Below are 15,068 nucleotides of genomic sequence, written 5' to 3' on the forward strand. Positions count from 1 at the left end.
TTATACAGTAGAAGCCTGCTTCGTGGCTTAAATCCAAGCTAAGGAAACGAGTTAGAGGTCTGATGCAGAACTGCACTGTATGTGTGAGGAAAGCTGCCCCCTTCTGTTCCATGTCGACCGAACAGAGGACTGTAAAGGATACGACCAAGAAACTTTAGGATGCTGGTTGGAATCCAGCTCCAAAGAAGCCCCTTTGGGTGTTATGTCATGAAAAAGTAAGAACAGAGAATCTCCCTTTGATCAAAAGCGCAACAGAACTGTTTTCCGTGGAGCAGGTTTCAGACCCGTAGACCTGTTTTATTTGTATGGCGTTCGTAAGCGCGCAAAACAAGGACAATTCCTGCGTCTAACACGAATGTAAATGCTTTTGAAAGTGCAGTGTGGTGCAGCTTGTAAAATCCTTGTCCACATTTGTGGTTTGTTGATGTTTTTTTTCTGTCTGCCAAAGTTGCATTTTGACATCCGGACGGTGAGACTTTATCATTTGAACGTGAAGCCAGCCTTAAACCCTCTGAGGCGTGTCTGTCTGCCGGCACGTATTTTGTCAAAGGTATTATTTTTTTTTAACGGAGAGCGACTTTGAAAAGGTTTCCGCAGCCACGTCGCACTCCGTGTTAGATTAAAGGAGGAATGCGGCGATGGTGAACTCGCTGTAGTCGTGGCCGAGTGTTTAAGGCGATGGACTCGAAATCCGTTGGGGACTCCCCATGCAGGTTCAAATCTTGCCAACTACGGCGTCTGCCGCACGTCTCCTTGTGCCTGCGCGGCAAAGGTGAAGTGCCGCTTCTCCTTCCCTGGTACTATAAAAACACTAAATAGCTTGGCCCCGCTGCCATGGAAATGAGTTCTTCAGATAACCACACATCTTGCGTTCGCACCTCTGGTGTTCTACTTATGCCTTTGAAAACCTAATGAATAAAACTGAAAGAACCGACACAATATGTAGGTGCTCGTAAAGCATGCATTAAAGAACTGTTAACAGCAAGGGTTTCAGTGGGTTAACTGAGGAGAAGGCGTGATCGCTAATTGTTGACTTTTTATTTGGTGTTAGAAACACTCTTACTGTGCATGACGTGCAACAAATTTAGCCACAGAAATTGCATCACGCTTTCATGTATGCTATTGCAGACACCAACGTTGCCTAGATAGAAAACCGAAATAGCCGTGGGTTTGCTTGCTGGTCTGAAGGATCTCTCTTCGAATCTCTATCATTTGTCAATGGAAGTAAAAGGTGCTGCAATCTGATACGTTCAGAATCAAACCCGCAGCTGTTGTTCGACTTTATTTCTTGACTAATTACAACTGAGTGTCGCATGAGCAGTTACGTAAACTTGTCTGATATATTTGAACACAAATGCCGTTCTTCAATTAAAACTAACAGTACATTGTCAGGGACATTCAGTTCTATACAAACAAGAGACAGACAAGAGAACATTTAGTATATAATAGACAGAAAGAGGTTCGAATCCTGCCGACTACGTTGTCCACCTCCTGTCGTGTTTCGGCGCAAGCAAAGAAGCGCGCCTGTTCGGTGTTCCTGGTGGTTTTAAAATGCCAAATTGCTTGTACCCGCTCCCTTGCAAATAAGTTCTTCAGCGTCCGCGAATGGCATTTTACAGCTGGAAGCAGATGTCGACGCTTTTTGCACAGAGCACCAAAAAAGCGTCTTTTTTGAAGGCCCAGGCACTGAGCATTGGTGGTTCAGTGGTAGAATTCTCGCCTGCCACGCGGGAGGCTCGGCTTTGATTCCCGGCCAATGCAGTGGCTTTTGCAGCTAGCTGCTCCATCACTTGCATCCCCTTGCAACTCGCAACTGAAAACCCACTGAAGCTAAGCAGGTGTGAGCCAGGTCAGTACCCGGATGAGGGTGAGCTACAGGGAAAAACAAAGCTTCCAGCTGGAAGCGGTGTTAATGGTGCCGGCGGGGGGGCGCTCACCCTGAGGTCTGTGCAGGTCCCAATGCCCCAGCATAGTGACGGAGACACTGTGTTGTAAAAGGGCGCTGTCTTTTGGATGAGATGTAAAACCGAGGTCACATCGCTCTGTGGTCATTAAAAATGACCACCAAAACCTTTGACAAAAGCTCTTGGTAATTGATCGTCTTCAATAATGCTTCTCCTTTAGGTACATTTTAAATCAGCTGAAAAATTCTGTGAAATGGGGGGCACTTCAGGCCAGTGTAGGATTTGGGTTACAAGAACCATGAAACTGCATGAGAAAGCCCGTACACTGAATTACACGGCTTTCTATTCAAAGGAGGGCAAAAGAAATTCCCTGAGTTCGATTTTTTGCAGCACAGAGAGAACCACTGTCGTGAGGCCGGTTAGCTCAGTTGGTTAGAGCATGGTGCTAATAACGCCAAAGTCACGGGTTCGTGCCCCTTACTGGCCAGGTCCTTTTCTCCTCTCTTACCAAAGCTGTTAGGTTCCTTTCCGTGGTGAGAGGGGTTGTCATGCAACGCTGCCACATAGTGCCGACAGACAATTAAATGACAAAAATGAAGAGAGTTAAAGCAGCTGGAGAGGTTCTCTTACAACTTTTGAGCTGACACAGTTTTGGAAAATAATTCCTTCACGCTGCAGTGTACCATATAGGCAGCCAAGAGTCTCCAAAACAAAACAGAATTGACAGTCATATAATGTCCATTAACCCCGGTTTTAAACGCAGCATCATGTCTGCCATCATAAGAATATGAGTCCAGTATTTTAGAATATAGTCAGAATGACTTCTAACCTTAGCTGTGGTGTCTTTAATCCCTATTGCTCAATGCATGGTGTACGTACTGCATACATGTGTCTTGAGAATGAGGAATGGGCCCCTGAGACAGTCATTTGCCTGTTTCACAAATGATCGTATTTTACTAGAGATTCTGTTTGGGATTCAGATGCGCATTCGGACAGCAATCCCTTTCAAGAAATGATATGTTCTGGATGAGGTCAAAGGTGCTAGAACACTGTATTTAGGATGTGTTTGCAGTGATTGTGTGTCTCCTGCTTCAACGCAGTGATATATAGATGTGCTCCTGTAATTTATTGGTACATGCCCAGGGCAGTAAGTAGTCTGAGGATTTATTTCCAGACGGCATAGAGCAGTGAAGCACTTCTACTTAAATTATTACATTAAACACAATTTGAGTTCATTTTAAAAAGTAAAAGGTAATGAAAGGAATGCATTTTCATAAGAAAGATAATACCGATATGCATGTGATAATCTTCCTTATATCATGTAGTGCGTCATTTGGACACTTTGTGGGCTTGAAATACAAAGAAAATCATGTTCTATGGTACAAGATAAATACAAAACTTAATCATTTATTTTAATTAGATTTGTTTATAAAGCATAAGCAATCATTTATTACATTAATATATGTGAAAATGACATTTTAGCACCATAATATTACATACAGGTCTCTAGCTTCAACACAGTGATATATATATATATATGCTCAGTGATTTATTGGTACATGCCCAGGGCAATAATCAGAATTAGTATTTATTTCCATACGGGCTACAGGTAATGTTGTGAAATACTTCAACACACTGGATCGCAGATTTAGACCCCCTGCACTCTTACTCCTTAAAAACCAAAGAAATGAAGATATGTAGCAATCACATTGTAACAGGGGTGACAGTGACTTAATGCTTATACTACTGGACTTCTGGTACCTTTAGGGTACGGTGTTCCCTGAAGGGCTCTCAAACCCCGCATTTCAGATGCCTAGCTGTATTGCTGATGTGTTGCACCTCAGAATCACTTTTAAACCTTACCTCTGGTATCTTTAATCCCTATTGCTCAACGCATGGTGAAAGTATTGCATAAATGTGTCTGAAAATGAGCAATGGGCACCTGAGAGACTCATTTGCCTGTTTCACAAATGATCATATTTGACTAGAGATTCTGTTTGGGATTCAGTTGTGCATTCTGACAGCAATCTCTTTCAAAAAATGATTTTACCTTATCGCGGCTTTGCCCTTCTTGCCTTTTTGGACAATATCTCCATCTTGTGGTCGTTGTTGGTAATGTCTAGACAATATCTCCATCTTGTGGTCGTTGTTGGTAATGTTTTCTTATGCCCTTTTTTTATTTCAATTCTCTATTAGATGATTCTAGAATCTCTACAATAGAGTTGAAAACATCAGTTTTATAGCAGACAATATGACATTATTTATAGTCCAATTAGAAATTTATTACCCTGTTTTTAACATAATAACAAATTAAAACTAAGTTTGGAACACCAGGGAACATAAAAAATGATTTTTAGGAAAACCATGAGGTTCTCTGTGTCCGATGCCTGCAAGGGGAGAAAGCTAGAATCCTTTGATTTTTCCAAATTTGAAAATAAACATCATATAACAACAGCTTTCATTCCTAGGAGTGAAAAACAACCATTTTTGAAGACATATTAGTTTCTAAAACACTACAATAAAGTTAAAAACATCCATTTTATATTACATTATTTTTTGTGAAATAATTAAATTGGCTTATTTCTCTCGCATTAAATTGGCTACAAATGCAAGAATTCAACCAGATATTCTTGTAAAATGTATAATGTTGCATTGCAGTTAGTTAATGTAGTTAGTCCATAGTCAGCAATCTAAACTTTATTGTTAAGCTTTAATGATTGATGTTGTACCAGTAACCTTTAGAAATACTATAGTACTTCACAAATGCTTTGTGTGTTTGGAAACCTTTTGAGTAAAAGCCTTATAAAAATAGGTTTAGTTTTTACAGGACATCACAAAGAAATAGGATGGTATAATTCTTATAATTGCTTAGTGATTGTATTTGGAAGATTATGCACTAAACAGACTTCAGGAATGCCAGTGGATCATTGTGCTATTTGGAATTATTCCAAAAATCAAGTGACCTCTTTGCTGTAGTATTTTTAGTATTATTTATTTAGTATTAATAAAGAATAGATTTATTAAAGTCGTGCGATGTGCAAGCGGGATATGTAAAATAATTTAAAATAAAGTTTTTTATTATTGTTATAGAGAAACATGATCAGATTTTCCCTGGTTCAGAAAAAAAACGATTAAAATCTGTAATCTTTCCACTTGTATGTCATCAGACATTAACGAGTACAACCCCCCTCTCTGCCGGAGTGCTGGCTGTGACGAATTAAACCAATTTCACAGGTGTTTTCAAAGTAGGAAGTACAGTGTTAACTAGTAGATGGCCTCCTCAATGAAATCGCTTCAACATGCTAATGCGTTGGTGTAACAGTCCGGGCGTGGCAAGCTTCCAATGTCAACTCGACTCGATTGGAAGACAATGAACGTATTTTAGCCCTAAATGAATTAATAGCAAACATGGTTTACATAAAAGACATTTTTCCAAGAAAGTTTATAATAATACAATCTATAGTTGAAATCTGAGCCTAAATATAAAGAAAAAAGCATTTTCAGAGAGTAATCACGCTGTGTTTATGTAGAAAAAGCGATTAGGTTTATGAGCAATCTAATTACCTATTCGCTTAAAACGCTATATAAAATAAAGTTTATTTAAAGATGAATGATAAGTGTCGCAGTTTTAATAATTTTCGTAGTAGGGCTTGGACAGATTCCAAGTGCATTTTTGCAATTTACGTTGCATTGTCCAATGTGATGTTGTAATACAGTTTAGAATACAGTAAGTCTAAACTGTATCAGCTTTATTTATGGGTTGCAATTTAGAAAAAGTCAAAAACCGCACTCAAAATCCAATTTAGAGCTTTCTGGCAAGAGGAGACACCCAAATTATAATGTAACATGCCACTGTTTGTGCATGAACAAAGTTATACTGCAATTTTCCTTAGATACGCGATTAAAAAAAATAATTTTTTTGAATCCCCGGCCAAACACATTCCATAAGAATCAGCGCTTTTATACAGTATATCGCCTTTAAACACGCGTTTACGATTTAAATCAAAACTCGATTCAAATCAATATAAATGTTTATTTTGTAACGCATAGGTGACTATTCATTGTTATTAAAAAGACGTAAATTCGATCATGTTGTGATATTTAGAAATATAAATTTGTTTTGATGCGAGTGAGGTTTTATTTAATCTCTGACCAAGGGAAATGTTTCATTTTTTCAAAGAAATGTTTGTTAAAAATTAAAGTCATAGTTCCATGAGATTCAACCACAGACCATGTGACATAGGAGTCAGGAACCTAACCCACAGCACCACCAGCGCAGTCACATGCTGAGGGCTGAAAAAGCACTACAGAAACATTATCGACTATAAAATAATGTAATTAGGCACAGAAGAAGTTTACAGCACAGTACAATAATAAATGCTGACCATGACTTTAGAAGCATAAATTACCTTACACTCAATTTAAACACAAGCTGTCTTTAGCCCTCTAAGCTGGTTCATACAGAAATGTAGAGAACCAGGCTCAGGACACACAGCTTCATTAGCGAATACATATGCAGAACAACTAGAGAAGATGTTTTACAGAGGATGGATTTTTAGAAACATCCCATCAGTGACATCACTGAAGTCAACTCCTAGGTAACTGTCGTGTGGATAGTTTCACAAGAATCAGACAAAGGTTTAAGCATCGCTTATTTTAGATAAAACTGCAAAAAAACAACAACAACCCATAATGTACTTCTTTGCGGCTCTGTTTGCCCAAATCATATATTCACAACGTGAAATTAGAAAATAGTATTACGTAACCAAAAACCGCAATATGGAAACAGAACCTGTGTAATTGTTGACAGATGATGTACTCGTAACATTTTTACAAGACGAACTACAACATTTAAAAAATGACTTGTATGTACTTGATATCTCTAATCAATCCACTGCACTGCATTAAAACAAAACAAAAACTAAAACGCCCTGGGCATACCGTTTCGCGCTTCTTATCAGTTGCTCAAAAGCAATTTGACCGTATGAAATGCATAATATAAACCTAGAAACATATACGTGAGGAGTATTTACGTAGTATCGGTGTCAAGACATACCTCTCAAATACTGTAAATCAAGTTAAAAATATCTCAAGACCGATTCTGGTCATAATGAAACCATGTTTCGTGTATGTTTTCTTTAAAGTACCGAGACCAGCCATATACTGTATGTTTATGTTCCAAAATTAATATCGTTTATGGCCTTCACACGCGTTGCATTACGCTCCTATTCTTTTTATGCTCAGGCACTAAGATTTCCCTTCAGTGGTAAAATTCCATATAAATATTCAATACTTAAACGGGCACAGTTAAGACATTAAATATACATATACATATACATATACATATACAAACTGTATACAGTACAGTTTGCATACGGTAATATGTTTATGTTCCTAAATCAATCTCTTTTATGAGCATGTGAAAGGCATGGTGAATCGATTCTCAAAAATTACTGTACTTTGCATGATTGGAAAAAAATGCGTGATTGCGAAATGCTGTGGTGTTACTTTTACAAAGAAGGTCAGTGAAAAAAATAATGTGGACCAGGGCAATACTTTGAGTTTACAGCTTGTCCAAGGTCATTTATTATTAATACTATTAGTAATATCTTCATTAAAGACTTTGATGGCTACAGCTCAAACATGAGAAGTTGAGCTTTATTAGCTCCACCTTGCGGAAATTCCGGATACTATTATTTTGCTAGCGGTATTTACCGGTAACTCGCGGTATTTACCGGTAACTCGCGGTAGACTGCGTACAGCGTACCGGAAAATAATGCAGTATCGCCCGCGCATTTTGAATGGCTGCATCTGTAGCAATCATATTGTAGCAGACACTCATTTGCCTGTTTCACAAATGATCATATTTTACTAGAGATTCTGTTTGGGATACGGATGTGCATTCTGACACCAATCTCTTACAAAAAATGATTTTACCTTATTTGCCCTTCTTGCCTCTTTGGACAATATCTGCATCTTGTGGTCGTTGTTGGTAATGTCTAGACAATATCTCCATCTTGTGGTCGTTGTTGGTAATGTCTTCTTATAGATAGATACTTTATTGATCCCGTGAGGGAAATTGCAGTGCAACAGCAGCTTAACACACACAACACAGCCACAGTGTAACGAATTATATAATAATAGTACAATACTGTATATATACTGTATATATATATATGAAACAGAAATAGAAACAGAAACAGGAATCGCTTACTCACCTGGAGAATCTCTGTAGGAATATATAGCATTTATCAATGGAAATAAAAGCTGCTTTAATACAGCGCATGTTCAAACTCAAACCCTCAGCTGCTGTTCTTGTTTGTTTTGGGACAAATTGCAACTGAGCATCGCATGAGCCGTTACGTACCCTTATCTGTTTGGCAATTTCAAGGGAGGAGTTAGGTCAGAATGGGTAGGCTGCAAAACAACAAGTAAAGATTTATTCCAAGATGAAACGTTGTGGCGGTTTTCTTATCTTTTCAGCATGGACTAAACTTTTACGTGTTCCTTATATGCTATATATGTATATATTAGCACCAATGTCGTTCTTAAAAACTAACATGAAATTGTCAGGGACATTCAGCTATATACAAAGACGAGACAGACAAAGTAATAATTCTGTATTAACGTGGCCTACATATTGACGCAATGATCAAACTGACTGACATGTTCTGATTCAGATCCCCTGCAGTTCATGCCAATTAGAACAATAGCAATGCTGAGTCCTCCCCACCCTACTGAGCACAAATTCAGCTGCTCTCCAGTTCTGTTCTGCATGTTTTTTCATTGCAATTGAGCTCGGAGCTGGAGATGATCTCCATACAGTTCTGTGTTCACCAGCCCGCACTTGCGTGCTAATTTACGGGTTGTGGCAGATGCTTTTCTATAGTTCATATACATGACGGCAACCTGTTACCGAGGAACCTGAGAGGTTTAAAAGCCTCACGAGCCAGGCAGGACTCGAACCTACAATCTTCTGATCCGAAGTCAGACGCGTTATCCATTACGCCACTGGCCCATAGAACATGCGCTTGCACTCCACCACAGAGAGCTCTACACTGCTACTAGTAGTACACCTCCCCATCTAAATTTTCACAGCAAGAAACTTGTGTTTCCTACTATTTTTATCAGGTTTAAAATATCATCTCCTTAAAACAGAAAAAGTGTTGATGTGTCGTGCTGAAATTCCGATTGATTTTGAATTCAAAGAAAAAACGTTTTCTTCCAAAACACCGTGAAATTGTCACATCTTGCAGACAATAGGTGTATTCCATGTTGAAAAGAGAAAAAAGAAAACAATGGAGCCTTTTACAGGTGTGAGGCTTCTTCAGGTGTGAGAAGACCTCACGGCCGAAACGTTGTGTTTCCTTTCTTCTCTTTTCAGCATGCAATAAACCTATTACTTGTTCCTTTGCAGCCGAGGCATGCTGACGTAGCTACCCAGCTGAACATCTTGCAGACTCTACAGTACTTCTCTCCCATAGAAGTAAAGCAGGGCTTGCTGGGTGAGCTTTTGCTCCGGTAAATTAGGTCACGTGTCATGTTAAATCACTTCTTCTAAACACAACATTTGCTGGTGCTAGCTTTTCCCATGAAAAGAGACATTTCCCGTACAGTACATGACATATCGTTTTTATTCTATCAATAAGTATAGAAATTAAACAAAAGAAAAAATGGTGTCGCCAAAGAATGGGAGGTGTCAAGGGCATTGAGCTCCTTGGACATGAAAAGTGCCCGATAAATGCCATTTCTCATCATTTCTCTTGGTGTCAGTTCTGCTATTAAATGGGACGGAGGCAACGGGCTCAGAGAGCAGGTTAAGTGCACACCGAACGCAGATGTGTCCAAGTGTCTGTAAAAGCGCGGTGCTCTGCTGGCGCTGTTCCCTAGTGGCTTAAAGTGCCTGCCTAGTAAGCAAACGATCCTGGGTCTGAATACCAGCGGTGCCTCTCTCCGTGTCTTGTTGTGCCGAATGTCTCATTTCAGACAAACATGTACAGCTTGGTTCAGTTTAATGCAAGAATTCATTTCCTTTCTGGAATAACTTGTTTTTGAAGAAATCCATACAGCTTGTGAAAGATGAAATCCATTTCTTGGTTGTCAGTGGAAAAAGATTGCTGGCTGCAAGAAGCGCAAGTGATTGTTTTCTTTGACCATAAACCTGCAAATGTAGGGTGCACAAGCGGCCGTCAGTCTCTGTGGCGCAATCGGTTAGTGCGTTCGGCTGTTAACCGAAAGGTTGGTGGTTCAAGCCCACCCAGGGACGCGTGTCTCAGTTTTTCCAATGTAAACATCATCACCGCTAAAGATGATGGCGCAGAAGGCTCCACAGTCGAAACGTTGTGCTTCTTTTCTTCTCTTTTCAGCATGGAGTAAACCTTTGCTTGATCCTTTGCAGCCTACGCATGCTGACACAGCTACCTTTCTCTTAACGCGCCTCAATCATTATTCACCAAAACCATCAGCAGAATGTGTCGCCTTTGTGGTGATGTCACTCCTCTGCTTCACAAATGTCCTTAGTGACGGGCCATTTCTTTCTGCCATTTTTCCGGAGCGGTTATTGATTGCTCCATCATTTCCCTCATACTTTCCATCCCTAGATTGAAAAAAAAAACAGAAACAGGCTGACAGGACAACAATCAAATTGCAAAAACTCATCAAAGCACTCAATAGAGTATTTGAATCCACAAGTAGCTACGAGCAACTTTGTCCTGGCTTGCATGAAAGTCGGAAAATGTCAAAAAGACAAAGATGGTGGCTTTTTCATATCTGTTCTTTTATTTTTAGTTCGTTGGCTCTTCTGTCCATTGTCCTCCTGCCTGGCTCTTGACCTGTGACTGTCTGAACGCACACATTAGACTTTCAGGCGGGGGATTTGTCCTGAGCCTCTGTGAAAGACCCACCCACCCCCATAAATAACTGCTCTAGAAACACATGAATGCAAAACTAAACCACAGCTTAAAGAGGAGCTCCAACTCAGTGCCATACTAATGTAAACAAAGTAATACTAAGACATGTTCTTATGGATTTGTCTTACCTTGAGATATGTAATTGGATTTCAGGATTAACTTCCTCATTCAATGTAGTGGTGATTCTTTGCCTGGTCAGTACCTGGGTGGGAGACCTCCAGCGAACAATTAAGCTTGCTGCTGGAAGTGGTGTTAAGAGACTCTTAGGATCTTCCAGAGGTGTCTGTCCAATAGCACTAGTTGCCTTAGAGCTGGCTCAAACATTGCTCAAGAGTCTACCTTTCACAGATGCGCAAAGATGAATGATGGGGGTGCACGCTTCAAGGAGCCTTCCAACTGTAGGGACCGATTAGAGACGATCCGTAGCATGTGTTCATTTCCATATACGCCCCGTGTCTCAACGGTAGGACAGAGTCAAATACTGCCTCGACACGTAACAGCGTTATATTAAACCGCAGGACTTGAGGGCTGTTTTGTTTGAATGTTCAAGGCATTGGTAAGAGCGTAGGTCAAGGGCCATTGGTGCATCTCCTGTAACTGGAGTAAAAATGCTATTCAAAGTGCAGAGACTAAAATCGTCGTCCAGATGTCTCTGTTGTTGATTGCTTTCTGTCTAAGAACGTTCTGTTTTCATGTCCGAACGGGGAGACTTTATCATTCCAACTTGAAGCCACCCTTAAGTCCTCTGAGGTGTGTGTGTGTGTGCTTGCACGTATGGCGTAAAAGGTTTCTTAAACGGAGAGCGAACTTGAAAAAAGTTGCCTCCGCTGCCGCCGCCGCCTCGCACTCCCTGTTCGATTGTAGCAAGAAGGCAGTGGCCACGGCGCTTGCTGTAGTCGTGGCCGAGTGGTTAAGGTGACGGACTTGAAATCCGTTGGGGTTTCCCCGCGCAGGTTCAAATCCTGCCGACTACGGCGTCCTTTGCATTTGGTTGTGTGCGTGCGTGTAAAAGGACCAGCGTCGTTTTCGCTGGGACCTTTAACACTCTAAATCGCCTGGACCCACAGCCTGTGAAATCGATTCTTCAGCACCCACGATGGACGCTTTGCCGCTGGACACAGAGAACGATGCTTTTCTGCAACGAGCTTTCCAGCTGAATTTTCTCGGCAGCTCCGTACTGAACCTGTTCTCCATTGCAACATAGCGGAGGCTCGTCACGTCTATAGCAAGGCTGTGTAGGACCGCATACGCCACAGTGACTTGTACACAGACCACATGAAAGGCAAGCAAAATACACTTTTAAAATTCCAAAGACTCACAAGGTCAGAGAAACAGCGATGACCTGAACAGATCTGTTACAGAAGTCTAGGTTGACCTTTTTAGAGCTGTAATTGCATTTTTGTTTAATAGAAGATCAAATCTACTCGCATGTACCAGCACCTTACAGTTTATTGATGTTAATTCTGTTTAAGTAATAAGATTGCTAACGATGTTGGACTTTAGCCGGTGTTTTTTAGAACAAATTGCTTACACTTCTGTAAGGAATACGCAGTACGTGCCTTTGTCAGTCATTGCTCACCATACCTGTAACTTTCTTATCTAACTCACTTCCTCAAATGGTGAAGGTCCACAAACATAAATGAAAAAAAAAACCCTTGTTGTAGATGAGGTGCACAAAAAAGCAGCCCCTGATAGTGTATAACACATTTATACTATTGCAGAGACACATGTAACATATATATACTGTATATATGAAACAGAAATAGAAACAGAAACAGGAATCGCTTACTCACCTGGAGAATCTCTGTAGGAATATCTAGCATTTATCAATGGAAATAAAAGCTGCTTTAATACAGTGCATGTTCAAACTCAAACCCTCAGCTGCTGTTCTTGTTTGTTTTGGGACAAATTGCAACTGAGCATCGCATGAGCCGTTACGTACCCTTATCTGTTAGGGAATTTCAAGGGAGGAGTTAGGTCAGAATGGGTAGGCTGCAAAACAACAAGTAAAGATTTATTCCAAGATGAAACGTTGTGGCGGTTTTCTTATCTTTTCAGCATGGACTAAACTTTTACGTGATCCTTATATGCTATATATGTATATATTAGCACCAATGTCGTTCTTAAAAACTAACATGAAATTGTCAGGGACATTCAGCTATATACAAAGACGAGACAGACAAAGTAATAATTCTGTATTAACGTGGCCTACATATTGACGCAATGATCAAACTGACTGACATGTTCTGATTCAGATCCCCTGCAGTTCATGCCAATTAGAACAATAGCAATGCTGAGTCCTCCCCACCCTACTGAGCACAAATTCAGCTGCTCTCCAGTTCTGTTCTGCATGTTTTTTCATTGCAATTGAGCTCGGAGCTGGAGATGATCTCCATACAGTTCTGTGTTCACCAGCCCGCACTTGCGTGCTAATTTACGGGTTGTGGCAAATGCTTTTCTATAGTTCATATACATGACGGCAACCTGTTACCGAGGAACCTGAGAGGTTTAAAAGCCTCACGAGCCAGGCAGGACTCGAACCTACAATCTTCTGATCCGAAATCAGACGCGTTATCCATTACGCCACTGGCCCATAGAACATGCGCTTGCACTCCACCACAGAGAGCTCTACACTGCTACTAGTAGTACACTTCCCCATCTAAATTTTCACAGCAAGAAACTTGTGTTTCCTACTATTTTTATCAGGTTTAAAATATCATCTCCTTAAAACAGAAAAAGTGTTGATGTGTCGTGCTGAAATTCCGATTGATTTTGAATTCAAAGAAAAAAGGTTTTCTTCCAAAACACCATGAAATTGTCACATCTTGCAGACAATAGGTGTATTCCATGTTGAAAAGAGAAGAAAGAAAACCATGGAGCCTTTTACAGGTGTGAGGCTTCTTCAGGTGTGAGAAGACCTCACAGTCGAAACGCTGTGTTTCCGTTCTTCTCTTTTCAGCATGCAATAAACCTAGTACTTGTTCCTTTGCAGCCGAGGCATGCTGACGTAGCTACCCAGCTGAACATCTTGCAGACTCTACAGTACTTCTCTCCTGTAGAAGTAAAGCAGGGCTTGCTGGGTGAGCTTTTGCTCCGGTAAATTAGGTCACGTGTCATGTTAAATCACTTCTTCTAAACACAACATTTGCTGGTGCTAGCTTTCCCCATGAAAAGAGACATTTCCCTTACAGTACATGACATATCGTTTTTATTCTATCAATAAGTATAGAAATTAAACAAAAGAAAAAATGGTGTCGCCAAAGAATGCACAGCTCTGTCGCCTTGGGGAGGTGTCAAGGGCATTGAGCTCCTTGGACATGAAAAGTGCCCGATAAATGCCATTTCTCATCATTTCTCTTGGCGTCAGTTCTGCTATTAAATGGGACGGAGGCAACGGGCTCAGAGAGCAGGTTAAGTGCACACCGAACGCAGATGTGTCCAAGTGTCTGTAAAAGCGCGGTGCTCCGCTGGCGCTGTTCCCTAGTGGCTTAAAGTGCCCGCCTAGTAAGCAGGCGATCCTGGGTCTGAATACCAGCGGTGCCTCTCTCCGTGTCTTGTTGTGCCGAATGTCTCATTTCAGACAAACATGTACAGCTTGGTTCAGTTTAATGCAAGAATTCATTTCCTTTCTGGAATAACTTGTTTTTGAAGAAATCCATACAGCTTGTGAAAGATGAAATCCATTTCTTGGTTGTCAGTGGAAAAAGATTGCCGGCTGCAAGAAGCGCAAGTGATTGTTTTCTTTGACCATAAACCTGCAAATGTAGGGCGCACAAAAGACTGTCAGACTCTGTGGAGCTGAAAAGTTGGTGGTTCAAGCCCCTCCAGTATGTGTGTCTCAGTTTTTCCAATGTAAACATCATCACCATCGCTAAAGAAGATGGTGCAGAAGGCTCCACAGCCGAAACGTTGTGCTTCTTTTCTTCTCTTTTCAGCATGGAGTAAACCTTTGCTTTATCCTTTGCAGCCTAAGCATGCTGACGCAGCTACCTTTCTCTTAACACGCCTCAATCATTATTCACCAAAACGATCAGCAGAATAAGTCGCCTTTGTGGTGATGTCACTCCTCTGCTTCACAAATGTCCTTAGTGACGGACCATTTCTTTCTGCCATTTTTCCGGAGCGGTTATTGATTGCTCCATCATTTCCCTCATACTTTCCATCCCTAGATTGAAAAAAAAAAAACAGAAACAGGCTGACAGGACGACAATCAAATTGCAAAAACTCATCAAAGCACTCGATAGAGTATTTGAAT

General features: G+C 40.6%; 4 non-coding genes across 4 annotated transcripts; 2 read left to right on the forward strand and 2 right to left on the reverse strand.

The window, feature by feature from the left end:
• Positions 1-8,849: 8,849 nt before the first annotated feature.
• On the reverse strand, positions 8,850-8,922 carry trnar-ucg (transfer RNA arginine (anticodon UCG)). The gene has a single exon. It is a non-coding gene; the product is annotated as a tRNA-Arg (tRNA).
• A 1,174-nt stretch (positions 8,923-10,096) lies between these two features.
• trnan-guu (transfer RNA asparagine (anticodon GUU)) lies at positions 10,097-10,170 on the forward strand. Its single transcript has one exon. It is a non-coding gene; the product is annotated as a tRNA-Asn (tRNA).
• Positions 10,171-11,705: 1,535 nt separating this feature from the next.
• trnas-uga (transfer RNA serine (anticodon UGA)) lies at positions 11,706-11,787 on the forward strand. The gene has a single exon. It is a non-coding gene; the product is annotated as a tRNA-Ser (tRNA).
• A 1,546-nt stretch (positions 11,788-13,333) lies between these two features.
• On the reverse strand, positions 13,334-13,406 carry trnar-ucg (transfer RNA arginine (anticodon UCG)). The gene has a single exon. It is a non-coding gene; the product is annotated as a tRNA-Arg (tRNA).
• Between the last annotated feature and the right edge of the window lie 1,662 nt (positions 13,407-15,068).

This window comes from Lepisosteus platostomus, chromosome 22, assembly GCF_059453375.1.
Source record: "Lepisosteus platostomus isolate fLepPlt1 chromosome 22, fLepPlt1.hap1, whole genome shotgun sequence".
NCBI lineage: Eukaryota > Metazoa > Chordata > Actinopteri > Semionotiformes > Lepisosteidae > Lepisosteus > Lepisosteus platostomus.